At 42.5% G+C, this 10,652-nt stretch overlaps 1 pseudogene; it reads left to right on the top strand.

Moving 5' to 3' along the window:
- Nucleotides 1–262: 262 nt before the first annotated feature.
- LOC132238857 (parafibromin-like) overlaps nucleotides 263–10,652 on the top strand; it is a 109,097-nt pseudogene continuing 98,707 nt past the window's right edge.

The raw sequence follows: 10,652 nt of genomic DNA, 5'->3' as shown, positions 1-10,652 counted from the left end.
CCTTAGCATATCATTAGTATATTATGTTTTGATTAGTTGAACAGTTGACCAGTCGACTGGACACTTAACATATTAGGCTTTTATTATATAGGGTTTATATACATCCTATATAATCCTATATAATAAAAGGCCAGGGACCATAAGCATAATGACCGGAACGACTGCTTGACCAGTCACCATGAGGTGCATTGACCACCTCTCGGTCCCTCCCCTCCCCCACTGCACCCACTCCCTACTCCCGCCCTCAGGCGAATGCGGAACCATGGGAAAGCGGGTGGGTGGCAGCGGGGCAGGACTGGGGACTGGAGAGTCGGTGGAACGGCTGACCCGTTGGTACTTCCCCCCTGCCTGCAGGGTCCGATGGATCAGCGATGGTGAACAGGGCAACCAGGGTGGGTGGTGGGAGGACCAACTGGCTGTCAGGCTGTTGGGATCCCCAGCTCATCCCTGGATGCTCGGCGGCTCAGGGCGGCAGGAAAGCAGGCACCGGTGACTTCATCTCCATGTGCGTGTGCTGGCCGGTCACAGATGGAACACGCTGCCCACTCAGGGCCGCTCACTCAGGCGCCACTGCTGCCACTGCTGCTGCCACTGCTGCTGCCGCTGCTGCCACTGCTGCTGGGGCTTGTGGAGCTGACAGAAGCTGCAGGACGTGCCTGCGACCTACCCTCCCCGGTGGCAGAGGTGGAGTTCCGCCTGGGGACTGGCAAACGGGCAGAAGATGGCCCTGATCGCAGGCTAGGCCTAGGAATCCTACCCACACGATTCCGTGCACTGGGCCTCTAATATATGTGTGTGTGTGTGTATATATATATATATATATACATATACGTACATATATGTATATATATGTATATATGTATGTATATACATATATGTGCATATATACATATATGTATATACATATGTGTATATATGTATATATACATATGTGTATGTATATGTGTATATATACATATGTGTGTGTGTGTGTGTGTGTATATATATCTACACTAATAAAAGAGAAAAATGGTAATTGGCGTACGACGATACCCTTTTCATTGGCTAATCAGGCCTATATGCAAATTAACTGCCAACTATGATTGGCAGTTAACTGCCAACTAAGATTGACAGTTAACTGCCAACAAGATGGCGGCTAATTTGCATATGTAGGCACAATGCAGGGAGGCGAAAGGGAAAGCAGGAAGAAGCCCCCTGCCACTGACAGTGATCGGAAACCCAGGGGGGAATTAAGAGCTGGGGGGCAGGGCAAAGGCGGCCCTGGGGCCGCCTTTGCCCTGCCCCCCAGCCATGATCGGAGAATCAGATGCCTTTTCCGCCCTGGCCAGTGATAGCAGGAAGTAGGGGTGGAGCCAGCGATGGGAGCTGGGCACGGTTGAAGCTGGCAGTCCCGGGAGCTAGGGGTCCCTTGCCTGGGCCTAAAGCGGAGCCCACGATCGTGGGGCCGCTGCAGCTGCGGGTCCCCGCTGCCCGGGCCAGACGCCTAGGCCAGAGCCGTTAGGCCTGGGCAGGGGCGGAGCCTGCAACCGCGGGGAGCTGGGGGTCCCCGGCCCAGGCCTGACACCTCTGCCGGAGGCCTCAGGCCTGGTCAAGGGGCCGATCCGGTGATTGGTGATCGGAGGGTGATGAGGGTCAACTCCTCTGGCCGAGGCATCAGGCCTGGGCGGGGGGCTGAGCCGGGGATTGGGGGAATATGATGGTCCCCTTGCCCAGGCCTGAAGCCTGGGTCAGAGGCGTCAGGCTTGGGCGGGGGGTGGAGCAAGTGATCAGAGGGAGATGGGGGTCCCCTTCCCAGGCATGATTCCTGGGCCAGAGGCCTCAGGCCTGGGCGGGGGCCAGAGCCAGTGATCGGGGGGAGATGGGGGTCCCCTGTCCAAGCCTGACACCTCTGGCGGAGGCGTCAGGCCTGGGCAAGGGGCTGATCAGGTGATCAGAGGGTGATGGGGGTCTACGCCTCTGGCTGAGGCATCAGGCCTGGGCTGGGGGCAGAACCAGTGATGGGGGGAAATGAGGGTCCCCTGCCCAGGCCTGACACCTCTGTCAGAGGCGTCAGGCCTGGGCAAGGGGCCGATCCTGCGATTGGAGGGTGATGGGGGTCAACGCCTGAGGGCTCCCAGTATGTGAGAGGGGGCAGGCTGGGCTGAGGGACACTCCCCCCCCACACACACCCAGTGCACGAATTTCATGCACTGGGCCCCTAGTATATATATATAATTTATTTAAGAGAGATAGGGATAGGGAGAGAATCATTGATTGGCTGCCTCCTACTGGGGAGTCAAGCCCGAAACCTGGCCATGTGCCCTGACTGGTAATCAAATTGTGACTGACCTGATCCAATCAAACAAACTTGATCAGATTAAATTTAGTTGGCCAAGTTGATCAGATTAAATTTAGCTGATCCAGTTAAATCAATCAATTTTTTTAAATGAATAGTGTGATTTTATTTTAATAAATCCTATATGTACATAACAATATCTGAGCTGAGGTACATTTTAAGATGTAAAAACCTAGATGATGGATTTACTGCTGATTCTGTTATTCCCTTTTGACTAGAACAGTAGTACTTTGCTCCTATCTCTTACTTATTTAAATTCTCTGTGCTTCAATTTTCTCAATTATAAAATGTAGAGTTTAAATGTTTTAGTTGGTCTAAGCTATTTTAATTAATATTTTTATACACAGCAAGTATAAAACATTAGCATAAACATTTATTTATTTATTAATATTTTCTTTTTGCTCTTGATATTTCATTTTTCTTTTTTAGGCATCCTTCATTTTAAATATTTACTTAGCTAGCAATATTTTTAAATACCAATAATATGTCTGTTTATGTCTCATGGATATGTTTTAGAAGCAGCAGTTCCGCATGCAGGTAAGAGGTTCAGAAATGTCCCCACAGAGATTCAATACCCACTGCACAGTTAGTTCCAAAGTTCTCTTTCATTCCAATAAAGTAGATTCATTCGTTAAAGACCTACAGTGTAAGAATTTCTGTATTACATTTACTTTGGTAGTTGCTGGCTCCCCATGATATGATTTATAAAAATAGGGGAAAGAAGATGGTCAGTAAATTTTATTAATATAAATGCAATACTTTATTTTTCTATGTTATAGGTACTGTAACATAGACTGTAGGATCATTCAGTGGCACCTAAATGTTCATTTCAGTTCTGCGACTGTTTTCACAGTTTCAAACTTGCTGCGGAATAGAGTCATACATACAATTGGACTGGAAAACCTACTGGGACTGGCCAAAGTGCTAACTATTTATTCCCCTCTCGCCTTTCTAATTTGTTGTGGTGAAATGAATGGGATCTGTGTGGAGAGTCATAGCAGGTAGGTGGCCCTCGGATAGACTGTTGCAAACTCTGCTTGCACAAGTAAAAGTCTGCACTTATTTCATAGATTTGCTCTGCTTGTACTTTGACCTCTGACATTATTAAAGAATGCAGAGTTCATTTGAATTGAACGTTAGGACATTTTCCTAACCATAATTGTTTCTTCTTACTGTGTGGCATATCACACTAGAAGGCTCTCTGCGTAGACTGGAAGTTAAAACTAATACCAGTGACACCAGAAATAGCACTTATCTTCCTTGATGGGCACCAGAGTAAGAAAACAAACAAACAAACAAACAAAAAAACAGAACAGAAAATTGAAGAATTAAAATGGACATCTTGGATCTATCATTTACTTACCGTATGGCTTTGTTAGGTAGTTGAGGCTATAGGAGTTCAATTTCCATTGATGAAAAATTAGAGCAATACCTACCTCTCCGTTTTGGGGTCAGGATTAATTTAGATAAGCAAATGTAAAGGGTCCAGTACACAGCAACCCCTCAACAAATGCTGGCCCCCCTTTCTTCAGTTCCCCTATTCGCTCTGCCTGTTGCTGTCAGTCTTAGTGCTTCACAGCACTGTGCTGGTTTGAGCATCATCTGTTCATTAATGTTACCTTGTGAATCTAAGCATTGAGTGCAATCACACCTTTGCACTAGTGAAAAACTACCCGCTGAAAGATTTGCATCTTGTCATTGTAACTTTTGTGTGGTCTGGTGGTCTTTGTGATTGTGGGCCTGACATACCCCTAATTTAATAAGTGCATTCTCCTAATTTCTCAGGCTCCACTCCCATAGCTGGCACTTGAGGTTTTGTTTGTTTGTGTAATTTATTTATTTTTTTTTAAATATATTTTATTGATTTTTTACAGAGAGGAAGGGAGAGAGATAGAGAGCTAGAAACATTGACGAGAGAGAAACATCGATCAGCTGCCTCCTGCACATCTCCTACTGGGGATGTGCCCGCAACCCAGGTACATGCCCTTGACCGGAATCGAACCTGGGACCTTTCAGTCCGCAGGCCGACACTCTATCCACTGAGCCAAACCGGTTTCGGCTGTTTGTGTAATTTATAGGAACCTTAAGCCTGTGCCATACAAGTCAGTGTAAAACAATTAAGCTTAACAGTTAAAATTTTTCCTCCTGCAACATTGTGAGAAGCTGTTGGAACCTAAGAAGAAATGTTTCATATTCACTGATAATAGAGCATCCATTGTTAGGAATGTGTTGTTTCCTGAATTTTCACAGAGCTGCTTAGCTCCACTCATATTTGTTCATTTGTTTATTCATTAACTCATTTATTACTTATGATCAATTTTTAATGAATGCTGATTCTATTCCAAATGGGATCTATCATATTTGCCAGCCTTTACGTAGCAAGGCCTAGACCATGGCTTTTGCTTTCCCATTATAATGTGCTTGGTAAGATGCTTTACATCATGATTACTCAATTCTATTCAAATGATTCTTGGAAAAGAATTGCTGTATTACATTTACTTCAGCATTCGCTGGCTCCCAATGATATGATTGATAAAAATAGGGGAAAGAAGATGGTCAGTGAATTTTATTAATATAAAGGCAATACTTTATTTTTCTATGTTATAGGTACTGAACTTTTATTATTAGAAATCAATCACATGCATTGCATCATACTCATGCCACATCTTTGACAATTTCATATTCCATTGACATTCTTTAAAAAATAGCAGCTCTGGCCAGTGTTCTCAGTGGTTAGAGCTTCAACCTGCGCACCATATGTGATTCCTGGTCAAGGGCACAGACCTGGGTTGTGAGTTCAAGTCTCATATTGATGCCTCTCTCTCTCTCTCTCTCTCTCTCTCTCTCTCTCTCTCTCTCTCTCATTCTCCTTTCCTCCCTCCCTCCCTTCCTTCCACTCTATCTAAAAAATTAAAATAAATAAATAAACAGCAAAGTTCAGTAATTGACTTTAGAATGCAAGGCCAGAAGGCTTTAGATTTTAGAAATTTGGAACTAATATCAGTAAAAACCAAAGTAAAAGAGGATCAATATTTGACCATTATAAAATATAAAATAAAATCTAATCTAATAAAAGGGTAATATGCAAATTAACTGTCACTCTGAAACAAAGATGATGGTGCCCATAGCGTCCCACGCCCCGGCCGTGGAGGGGGGGAGGGCTGCGTACACAAAGCAGTGCTGCTGGGCTGGGGGCATGCTCTTAGCCACCACCGCATGGCTCAGGGCACACCCCCAGCCCAGCGGACAGAAGCCCAGTGGACAGAATGTGGCTGGAGTTCCCAGTCCTTTCGGTTTCTGCAGCCCCTGCACTGGAAGCGGAAACCAAGAACATGGGAGCACCAGGAATGCTGGGAATTGTAGTTCTGGTGGAAGACGCATTGCATGATCTCCTAGAGACACTTGAGCAAAGTGAGCCTGGAGCAGGTTACTGTTGCGGGTAGGGGATGGAGGGAAAGCAAAGGTGAGAGACATAAGTAAAGTCAGAATGTCAAAGAAAAATTAAATGGAAGATATCCTGCAACTTCTAGGAAATGGAGCAGAGAAAAAAAAAAGACCTCTATTATTCTGTGAGCACCAAACCAGACTTGACTGGGGTCTCAGACAATTTGCTCATATGATTGCAAAGACAGACAGGAACTTCACTCTTTTATGTAGCCAGGCAGATACAATGCACAACATGCAAGTTTTCATAGAAGAGGACTTAACAGCACCATTTGCAATATACCTTTTGGTAAGTCACCTTTTTAGTGGCCATTTGTGTTAGTTAATTGCAAGCAGGTCCTGACAGCTTGGAGCAAGGCAACTATCTACACTAATAAAAGAGAAAGATGCAAATTGACCATACCATCGTGACATCCACCAGCCAATCAGGAGTGAATATGCAAATTAACCCAACAAAGGTGGTGGGTTAATTTACATACACAGAGGGCAGGGCGGCAGAGGGCAGGGCAGGACACTTGTGTTGTCGCCATGGCGACGATGCAGGCATTCCACACCACCCCAGCTGCTCTGGACCTCTGGACAGCATGGGAAGGCAGAAAGGCAGCTCAGGATGGAGCGAAGGCGATGCCAGCAGCCAGGGGAAGGAAAGCCCATTCTTGCATGAATCTTTGTGCATCGGGCCTCTAGTCTATATTAAAAAGTGTCATATGCTTATTAGACCAGATAGCCAAACGACCTTCCAGACATCATTCCAGACATCCTTCCGGATGAAGCTGTGGTGGCGCAGCCGAGGCAGAGGTGGTTAGGGGTGATCAGGCAGGTAGGCGAGCAGTTAGGGGCAATCAGGCAAGCAGGCAGAGGCAGTTAGGGGTGATCAGGCAGGCAGGCAGGTGAACAGTTGGGGCAATCAGGCAGGCAGAGTGGTTAGGGGCAATCAGGAAAGCTGGCAGGCAAGCATCCCAGATTGTGAAAGGGTGCAAGCAGGGCTGAAGGACCGCCTTCCCTCCCCCGTGCACGAATTTCGTGCATCGGGCCTCTAGTATAATATAATAGACATAATCTCTCTCTCTCTCTCTCCCTCTCTCTCTCCCTCCTCTCTCTCTCTCTCTCTCTCTCTCTCTCTCTCTCTCTCTCTCTCTCTCTCTCTCTGTCTCTCTCTCTGATCTATCTATTGAGAGAGAGGAATCATGTCACTGTAAAGTCATATGTTTTAAAAATATCAAATTCTTTTCCATTTTTTGAAAGGTGTCCTATGCATGGTTTGAATCAGAGAAAAAAGTCAGAATGCTGATTAATTTCTAACTTAGGTAGTATACTTCATATATTTTTCCAAGCTATAGTGAAGGTTACAGATTGGATCATACCAGATATTCATTAATTAAATTATTGTATACAAAGTTTAAAGAATTAAAAACAATATTTTACAGCATTTTCTAGTGATTTAAGTAATTCTGCTTCATTTTACAGGTAATAAAATTTAATTTTAAATAATTAAAAACATTTTTCTTTAAAATTCCAGGGATCAGAAATTCATTAATCTATCCCCAAACTTTCCATTTGTGATTAGTTTATATTTCCTAACATGATGGATTCATGGTGGGGCTAAATAAAAATCTATATAGTTTTGCAAACAATACATAGATTCTGATCATGGACACCTTTACCATTTGTTGGGACATTTATGTCCTCTGTCAACAAATGCATACACAGCCCTTTCTCTACAGAAATGCTTCCCAGAGGGTGGTCTACAGGCTACATACATTAGAATCACCTGGGAAGTCTGACAAAATGAAAATTTGCCTACCACTCAAATTGCCTGAATAAAGCTCAACAGAAATGGAAACCTTGGGCCCTAACCAGTTTGGCTCAGTGGATAGAACATTAGCCTGCGAACTCAAGGGTCCCAGGTTCGATTCTGGTCAAGGGCATGTACCTTGGTTGCGGGCACATTCCCAGTAGGAGGTGTGCAGGAGGCAGCTGATCGATTTTTCTCTCTCATCGATGTTTCTAACTCTCTATCCCTTTCTCTCTGTAAAAAATTAATAAAATATATTTAAAATAAATAGAAACCTGGGGATTCATAATTTTAACAAGTGTCCTTCAACATTGTTCTGTACACAAAACTGTGAGAAGAGCTGCTAAACTTTCAATATAAAGCCCCTCCTTCAATATGAAAATGCGATTCCAGACACTTTGATTAACTATAGAAACTATCCAGTCATTCAGAGATCCAGGTGTTGAGAATTTTTAAGTACAAATAATATTCACAAGAAGAGATGATACTTGATAGTATAGCACAGAGAGAAAAAAGAAATCTACACAGAGCATACAACATGATGTTTCTCCAGGTTGAATTTGGGGAGCACAATCTTGGTAAAAATGAATTTTCTTCAACTGTGATCAGCCTTACTGGGACATGTAAAAACAACCATACATTTAGTGCGAGTCTGAAATCCCAATCCACTTTTGAGAAAAGTGTTTTACTTCTCTTACAAAGACAGTAGGTAATCTACTGACAATTTTCCTGTACAGATGTAGACAGTATAATCTAAGATAATGTTGTCTGATACAAATATAACATGAGCCAAAATGTAAGCGCATATAAAATTTCAAATTATCCAGTAGCCACACTATTTAAAATAATAAACAGGTGATATAAATTTTAGTAATATATTTATTTAGCCTAATGTAAAAATATTAACATTTCAAAATGCAAGCAATATATGCTATCAATAAGATAGTTTGCATCTTTCATTTCATCTCAAGTTTTCAAAATACGATATATGTTTCATATATACCAGTTGGAACTAGCCATCTATCAAATGTTCCTTAGTTACATGTGGCTCATGGCTATCGTATTGGACTGTACGGATCTAGTAGAAACACAAAAGTTTTGTTGAAATATTGTGCTTACCACTGCTATGCTTGGTGACATCCACCAAGTCACATAAGTTTTATCTATTGTTGCTTCTCATCTGACCAAATGAAAATCAGCAATAATATACCCTTGTGGTATGCTCAGTGGATAGAGCATCAGCCTGTGGACCAAAGGGTTGTAGGTTGGATTCTGGTCAAGGGCATGTACCTTGGTTGAAGGCTTCTCCTTGGCCTGAGCCCTAGTTGGGGCCTGTGCAGGAGCCAACCAATTGGTGTGTTTCTCTCACATTGATGTTTTTCTCTGTCTTTCCCTCTCTTTTCTACTCTCCCAAAAATCCATGGAAAAATATCCTCGGTGAGGATTAACAACAACAAACAACAACAACAACATAATAATATATTCCTTACAAGTCTGTTGTATCAGTTATCCTGTAATCTGCAAGGTACCAGTTACATGTATTCATATACAGGGTGGGGGAAAAGTAGGTTTGCAGTGTGAGTACGCAAAACACAGAATTTATTCTTGCATTATTATTTATTAACTCCTGTGTTATTTTCCATAGGAACAACTGTGAAGCTACTTTTGCCGCACCCTGTATATGTTAGTATGCTGGCTATTAAGACTAGAAAAGGAAATTTTCATCACCGCAAGTTTAATAAAAAGGTGACTTATGTTAAGGTTGTCTAAGAGTTAATGCGACAGCAATGTTCTTGGCTAGGTACAGGTTATAAACTAATACCAGGATCAGGATTTCAATTGTGGTTTATAGTTCATGGAGACCCCTTGTTCCCACAGAGCATGGGATGTAAAGACAGGACAGCAGTATCTGTTGCACACCAACACACCATCTACCTGTGCTTTTCTTCTTGAGGGAAGATAAAAATAGACCAGAATAACCTGTTATTTAGTGACTTTGGGGACAAATTAGTTATTGATCAACATCCCAGATCTGTAAGTAGTAATACTTATATCTTAAATGATCACCTCACCTGAAAAAAGTGTTACCTAAAATGTCTTATGTTTGCCTACAGAACACTGAAGAAGTTCGCTAAATTACTTTAGAGTTCTGTAACTAGCATGGAATGAGTTGGCAGTCTTGAAGACATATCTGAGAAAATTCCATTTCTTTGCTTTAAAAGATGAGGCTTTTTCTAAATACAAAGCCATGCTTCAATGTGTTCTGGCGTTGTATTCAATTATAGCGAAGTTTGTCACAAAATGAAATAGCAAAGGATTAAAGGGATACTTATCTTTTATTTAGTTTTTCGTGTAAGGACAACAGGGATTCTCATGTGTTTTATTTATTTGTAGGGAATACGTGCATTGAAGCACCATTGCACAATATAAAATATTAAAGCAGGCTTAGTAACTACTTATTTATTTATTTGTGAGCTGTAAAGGGTCAGGTGAATAGGAAGAGTCCCCAGTGGCTTGGGTTTTCTTACTTTGATCAGGGAAAAATGTTTGCGCTAAAGCTATAAATGACATTATTTTATACTCAGCCTACTAAAATTAATGGCATTTTTTGGGCTGAGAAAACATTCCCTATTATTTTATGAATCAAGGCAGGCTGCAAGGTTTTATTTTTTTTTAAGAGACAGTAAAGAAGTTTGAGTTCTCCAACCCTGTCTTCCTAGGATTTGAACATTCAGAACAGCTAGTAAAACTAGTAGGTGTGCGTGGCTGGCCTCATTTTGCTTGTGCAGTCAGCAGTGTTCTTTTCAGCTTTGTGTGTCTAAAAGAGTAAAACAAACTGTGTCCTTTGTTTTCAGCAGAGCTATCTCCAGAGGCAATTATCTTTAAGTTAATGATTCAGGTTATTCTTCTCACACATGGCGTGTGCCATGGCTCGGCATGATTTCATTTGCACTTCTCGGAACATGAGACCCAGACAGCATGTACAATATCTACAGCAAGGATTAGAGACAGGTTGTTGAAAGCAACATGGAAAGCTGAATATAGCAAAGAACACATCCCACTTTTCCTTCACCTCTT

Source organism: Myotis daubentonii, chromosome 7 (genome assembly GCF_963259705.1).
Source record: "Myotis daubentonii chromosome 7, mMyoDau2.1, whole genome shotgun sequence".
Classification (NCBI taxonomy): domain Eukaryota; kingdom Metazoa; phylum Chordata; class Mammalia; order Chiroptera; family Vespertilionidae; genus Myotis; species Myotis daubentonii.
This window is presented reverse-complemented; position numbering and strand designations above follow the sequence as displayed.